General features: G+C 38.1%; 1 long non-coding RNA gene across 1 annotated transcript in view; it reads right to left on the bottom strand.

Moving 5' to 3' along the window:
• Positions 1 to 1,952: 1,952 nt before the first annotated feature.
• Positions 1,953 to 6,790, bottom strand: part of LOC138105989 (uncharacterized) — a 47,403-nt gene continuing 42,565 nt past the window's right edge. Inside the window, exons 2-3 of the long non-coding RNA XR_011148850.1 lie at positions 4,256 to 4,389; positions 1,953 to 2,268 (exon numbers count right to left, since the gene is read on the bottom strand). This is a non-coding gene — a long non-coding RNA (uncharacterized lncRNA). The remainder of the gene's footprint in view (positions 2,269 to 4,255; positions 4,390 to 6,790) is intronic.

The following is a 6,790-nucleotide window of genomic DNA, read 5'->3' as shown; positions in this document are numbered from 1 at the left end:
AACTTGTTCTGGAGGACTTACAGAAAAATTGTGCAATTGGGGCATTGGTGTCCATAGTTCTTCCGTGTCATACTGGGGCATACCCAATAAATTTGGTTACAGAGCTGCATTATAAAGTATGAGGGATTTATATTCAGAGTGCATATTTCCTTCATTAAACACTCCCCTTCAAGGACAGAAAAACTGGCAATTTTGTCTTATGACTGACAATATGTCAACAGTTTCGTTAGCTAGACAGAAAATCTAGCTACAAAGGCCAGCTCTCTAACATCAGTTTTACTTCTAGGTTTTGGTAAGCTTTGAAAACAGATATTACATAAAGAAATCCTTTGCTTTCTGAAATACTAGGAGAGATCAATATCACTGGTTAGTATTCAAAGGAGTCATTTGGAATAGAAAGATATAAATAAGCAATTATTGTTTCCATGGAAAACAATAAAATATACTTGCATTTTCATTTCACTTACAATTGAGATTAGCAACTATTATTTATCCATAGCTTTAGTTTGTGTCCTGTATATACAAAGTCTGTTTCACACGTTACAAACCGCAAATAGTTGCAGAATATTAAATCTTTAACTTGTTTTCTTTTCTAGTTTAGCTTTTCTAATGATAAGAGGTGGCTTTTTAAGCTTAAGCGAAATGTTTTCATATAATGCTTGTGTTTTGTATGTCTTGGAACATAGCTGTGAATGTTCAAATGATTACTGAAATACCATGAAAACCTTATTTGTGAGGGTTTTAAAATATATTTTAGTACACAAAGACTAAAATGCCAGGAAGACCTTCTAGCAACCTTACACTACCTAAAGTGGGGCCTACAAGAAGGCTGGGGAGTGACTTTTGACAAGGGCATGTATTGGTAGGACAAGGGGGAATGGCTTTAAGCTGTCAGAGGACAGGTTTAGATATTCGTAAGAAATTCTTTAAGGGTGGTGAGGCACTGGAACAGATTGCCCAGAGAGGCTGTGGGCTCCCCATTCCTGAAAGTGTTCAAGGCCAGGCTAGATGTGGCTGTGAGCAACTCGGTCTAGTGGAAATTGTCCCTGCCCACAACGGTGCAGTTGTAACTAGGTGATCTTTAAGGTCCCTTCCAACTCAAACCATTCTATGTTTCTATTATTGACCTTTTTTATATTTACAAAATATTCGTCAAATAACACATCTTTGGTTTTATTATAAAAGGCAAAATTTTTTTAAAAGTCAAAAAAATCTAAATCTGTTGAACGTGTGATTGACATATTTTCATAGCTCTACAAATAACTGCAGATTCAAGAGCCTGTCTCCTTGCCTGCTAGTAGTTAAAATGTATCAGCAAGAACACCAAAAATTTAACTGGTGGTTTATCCAAGTTATCCCAAATTTTCTTCTCCCAGCTATCTGTATATATATCAATATATTTGAGCATGTGTGTCACACTATGTGGATGGTTAAAGAAGATATTCCCATATGGTATTAACCTGAATTGATGATGCTTGTTTTGTTGTTCAAATATATCAAATATCAGAAAAATAGTTACAGACAAATAGGTGAGAGATTTGAAAACAGGTGTTCCTATGCAACTGTTTAATCAAGAAACATTGGTATAACATTGAAAGAAAAACTTGACTGAAATCAGTCTCAGCTGATGGATAAAAAAGGAGGCTTTCAGGAAGCCATGGAAATATTTAACATGGAGGATAGCCCCAGAAATTATTTTAAAATTAAGTACATTAAATGCTATTCTGAGCAGAGAAATATTTTTTTCTGGCTGGTGCTGTACCAATGTCAGGCATGAGACTGACGAAGCAGCTGCTCTCCCTATGATTAACCAGCACTGAACACACACTTGACACATCTGAGATTTGTATCTGCTCAGGGCAGGAGGGGGGTAATGGGAGCCTTATGTTCTCACTCTGACTGTGGCTGGCTATTGGCAAGTGCTGAGCCTTGCAGGATCTCAGGCTGACATGATCCAATACTATTAATCTGATTCATCTGTGTTTGCCTTTCATATACACTCAAATGTATCCTGAGGAAGAAGGGCATGTGTTTTAGAAAAGCAGAATATACTAGCCTGAGGGATGATCTATTTTGATAGAGATGCCTTTATTTGCCATACCAAAGAAGAAAATGATTCACTGTATCAGGCCAAAAATACTTTGCATTTCCAGCCTTTCCCAGTAAAATATTATGTTTAATGCTCTCACTATTTCTGAAAGCATGGTCAATAGTGCTGCTTCTTGACAAGTTCTTGACTCTTAAAGCTGTTATTTTTTTGGCCAGGATCTGCAAAATAAGATAATAAATGTGTTAATAATAAAGTCCTGATGTATAATTCTTGAAATAAATGTATATATTTCAAATGGTTTGAAGTGAATCAATTAACACTAATTTTTAATAGTGATTTGGGAACCTAGACACCAAATTCCATTAGTTTATCATTGAAATTCAGGTACAGGAACCAGTCTCTTCTGGTTTGTAAGTCACTCAACTCCCGTTAGGCATAGAGTAGTGCAGAATCTGAGGTGTCTCAAGGAGTTGATCACAAAAAGATGAGGTAAGGGATATGAAGAGGTCCTTAAGCAAGGGATCTTCAAAAACAGTTAGTAGAAAATTGTCGGGGTAGTCAGAGGGACAGAAGCTGCCAAAAGTCCCAAGCCTGTGATTTGGGTCTGCTTAGCTTTCCCCATCCTTTTTATCTCCTCCTGGTCTCTGCCAGAGTCGGAGCTGATCCCACAGGAGATGCCCTTTGCTCTTTCTCAGATGTGCCTTTCCTCCACCCAGATCCCCTCCCTTAGACCACAGACTACCTGATAAGAGGAACTTATGGAAAACATTCATTTACTGGGTAAACGATGTTTAATTTTAGCAGAGTTTATAGAATATAATTCATTAGAATGTCTGACCTAGCAATTAATTTCACCCAGAATATTAAAGAAGATACCACAAAAGGATGCGATCTAACAGTCAAGCCAACATCTTCTATCAGTCAGCGTAAGAATGTCATCTGCTTTGAAAAGAAGTATCAAAGACTATTCTTTCTTTCCAACCTGAATTCCATCATCATTGCTTTGGAACACACTGCTCAGGGAAGTGGTTCAGTCACCATCCCTGGAGGTATCCAACAGACATAGTGGATGGAGCACTTAAGGGTGGTATTTAGTGGTGGACTTGGCAGTGTTAGGTTAATGGCTGGACTTGGGGATCTTAAGGGGTTTTCCCATCCAAATGATTCTGTGATTGCTTGTTCTATCTTCCAGGATTAGTGATTAATTTTTTATATCTCACTCACTATAGGAACAAGTTTCTGTATTACATGACAGATATGTAGACATCAAGAAGAGGTATGATGTCCAGCACTAGCAGTGAGAATACAGTGTCACCATAACAGCACCCTTTGCCCAAAGGATCATAGAAGTTGTGCTCATAAAAAAAAGCACTTATCAGTAAGCACACTGAGTTCTCTAGTTTATTTAGCAACACTGCCACAAAAATAAGTTTCTCCTGACCAAATGTGGTGGATTTTGATTCATTATAATGAAAGAGTACTCAGGGGCAAGTTGAATGAGTCTGTGTATTAACAAAATTAATTACACATTATCTTCTCTGTTCCCTGACTTTTCATAGTGCAGCTGAACTTGTCTTTCAGCTACTTGGCATCTTTTTGTCTCATTATTTACTCCTGCTGGCAGAATAACAACAGAATGAAAATCAGTGCTGAAGCAATCCAAGAACTAAAGACATGTGATCTCAGCTCAGCCTAGAGCACGGGAAATGAAGTATTGCTCAAAGCCAGTGTCCTGGTGAGTGACAGTATATTGCTGTGGCATGACTTTAGTTCATTGGACTGCATCATAATTTACTTTGTCCTTTCACCAGGAACACTGCTGGTCACCTTTGAGCACAGTATATGCTGCATTCATCAAAAGGAAACTTGTTCAGCCTCCCTTTCCAGAAATTGTGGCCCACCTAAAGCAATCATGATTTATTTGTCTTCTCAAAGCCTTCTACTAACAGCTTCAGCATGAGGTACAGAAGCCCTAATCTGTTTTACTGCCTTGGTCTGATGCAGTTTAAGATAACCCTGCTGATCACACTGCAACTCCTGTTAAGTTAAAAATTCACTCTTTGTATTTCAAGAGCCTCTGCCAAGATGCCTGCCTGCAGACCAGAGCCAAGAGGAATCCACAGGTTGCTGGCTGCTATTTCATTCCTCAGATATGCCATCCCTTCCATCTTTTACAGTACTTCTGAGCTGTGTGAAGCAACATACCAGGGCCATTTTTTCCTCATTAGATGCTAGAATTTTCGACAGAAGAAAACACAGTAGTCTCCAGTGGGGACTGAGTCAGAAGAGACCCATGTGTACAAAGATGATCAGCATGTTTTTTCTGTGAACTGGAAAGGCTGTGGGGGAAGAGATTAAGCAATCAATTTTGTGATCAATTTTGTTTCCTTAGCAATGTTAGTCTTCAGGATACTAACAGAAATAAGTTAATTTCTCTGTATAAAGCTATCAACCCTGATCTCAGTCACTTGATGATTGAGTGGTTTCAATCATTTAGTGAAACACTAAATATGTAGAAATGTAGTCATAGTAAAGAAGTAAAGAGAAGTAAAACATAGGTATATTAAAGTTATAGTAAAAATGAGGTGTAATTGTCTCAACTATGATAACCTTAGCTTTTCTAAAATGATCTATTACTGTAGGTTTTAGAAAGAAATGTAATAGAAAAATCAACTTAGTTTTTGTTGTGAGATAGTAATTCCATGTAACCGAGGCAGTTATGCACTCCACTCACCATAAATACTTTCAGCATATATTTTCAGCTTAAATTTTGAATAATTTGCCACAATCACTCTTTTCTCAGTATGACTGTAATATCCTGATTTTTTACACCTAGATTATTAATCTTTGAGTGTTCATGTGTCATTTTTAAGGGAGTCACTAAAGATAGTGAAAACCTGCATGCGTCTTTTAGGAATACACCAGAATCTAGATATTTTAAGTGTGCATTGGTAAACCTGCTATAACCTCTGTATCCCTGCTGCAACTATAAGCAAAGACTCGCACGGGATGTAAGATGCTGGACTTCAAATGGTATGACTGAACTGCAAATAAGAGAGAATAATTCCAGTTTTATCTGCAGCTACTGTGGTAATAATAGGTTTGGGATACTACAATTAAGTCCTGAAGTTCAAATTCAGCTTCCTTTTCCCAGACTCATCCCAGACAGCTTTAGACACTTTACTAAGGCAGCTAAAACAGGACATACTCACCAGCATTTATGTACCTAGAAATATCAGTTTTCTCCACTAATTTGGTAAAATGTCTCTATGCCATCAGTCTGTGACTTCCAGGAGATTTCTAGATGGCCAAAACCAGTATGACAACAGTCCTATTGCTTGCTTATTAACTGCAGATAGTTGAAAGAAGAGAAAATAGTTTATCTTTCTGTGTCAGCCACTGTACCTCATGAGACATGGGGTCTGTTTCCTGCTTGCTCCTGAAGTTATTGCATTGAATCATGCTATCATTCTGACTTCCCAAGCTTTACAGGATTAACTTATTTTATGAGTACTACTTAATGTAGCAAACATGGTGAGTGTTTATCAGGGAACTCTTTTCTCAGAAGTCCTGTCTGCATGGTTCCAGGTATGTTTTATCAGGATCTTTCCACCAGAGATCAACTACAATTAAGGTCTTGCTTGATTGACCTTCTTTGCAGAAGAAAAGACTTCTACATTTTGCAAAGAAAAAGCAATACTGGTTTTTTACAATCAAACATTTTCTTGTGATTAAAAGTATATGAATTTAAATATACTCTTTTACATTTATTTGAAATTTTAATCCTTTTAGTGCCATACTTTCCTTGAGTTTATTGCCATGTGTTTTTACTTCATTTTAATGATTTCTTTTTTTACAGCATGCCGAGTTCTGATGATCATATAGCCTCAGATAGCTCTTTGATATGTTTCACTGGTAGCTTCAATAAAAAAATTTAGGACTGTATTGTTTCTATCATTGTTGAAAGTACTGTTGAAATTATTTTCTATGTACTTGTTACAGTAGTCTGAGATATATTGTGTTATAGAAAACTGAAACTATAGTCCAGTCCTGTAATCCTCATGATTCTTAAACCCGAACAGTGATATGGTAAAAGTATAGAATGGACCAAACAAGAGGAATCATTTGGAAATTATCTTGACCAACCTGCTACCCCAGATCACAGAATCACACAAGGTATGGTTGGAAGGGATCACTGTGAGTCCTGTGGTCCAACCTTGCTGCTCAAGTAGGGTCATCCCAGAGCACATTACACAGGATTGTGTCCAGAAGGTTCTTGAATATCTCCAGTGAGGGAGACTCCACAAGCTCTCTGGACAATCTATTCCAGTGCATGGTCACTGCACAGTAAAGAAATTCTTCCTCATGTTCAGGTGGAATTTCCTGTGTGTCAATTCCTGCCCATTGCCTCTTGTCCTATTACTTGGCACCACTGAGAAGAGCCTGGCTCCACCCTCTTGACACCACCCCTTTAGATACTGATAGACAGTGATAAGGACCCCTTTTGATTGCTTCTTCTAAGGCTGAGCAGATGTCACTCTTTCCTCTCTATCCTCTTAAAAGAGATGCTCCAGTCCTTTAATCATTTTTGTCACCAGCCTCTGGACCTACTCCAGGAATTCCAGGTCTCACTTGTACTGAGGAGTCCAGAACAGGAGACAGCACTCCAGATGTGCTCACTAGTGCTGAGTGGAGGGACAGGATCACCTCCCTCAACCTGCTGGCAGTGTTCTTCCTAAT

The sequence above is a fragment of the Aphelocoma coerulescens genome, chromosome 2 (genome assembly GCF_041296385.1).
Source record: "Aphelocoma coerulescens isolate FSJ_1873_10779 chromosome 2, UR_Acoe_1.0, whole genome shotgun sequence".
Classification (NCBI taxonomy): Eukaryota; Metazoa; Chordata; class Aves; order Passeriformes; family Corvidae; genus Aphelocoma; species Aphelocoma coerulescens.
The sequence above is the reverse complement of the archived record's forward strand: the minus strand, read 5'-3'. Positions and strand labels throughout refer to the sequence as shown.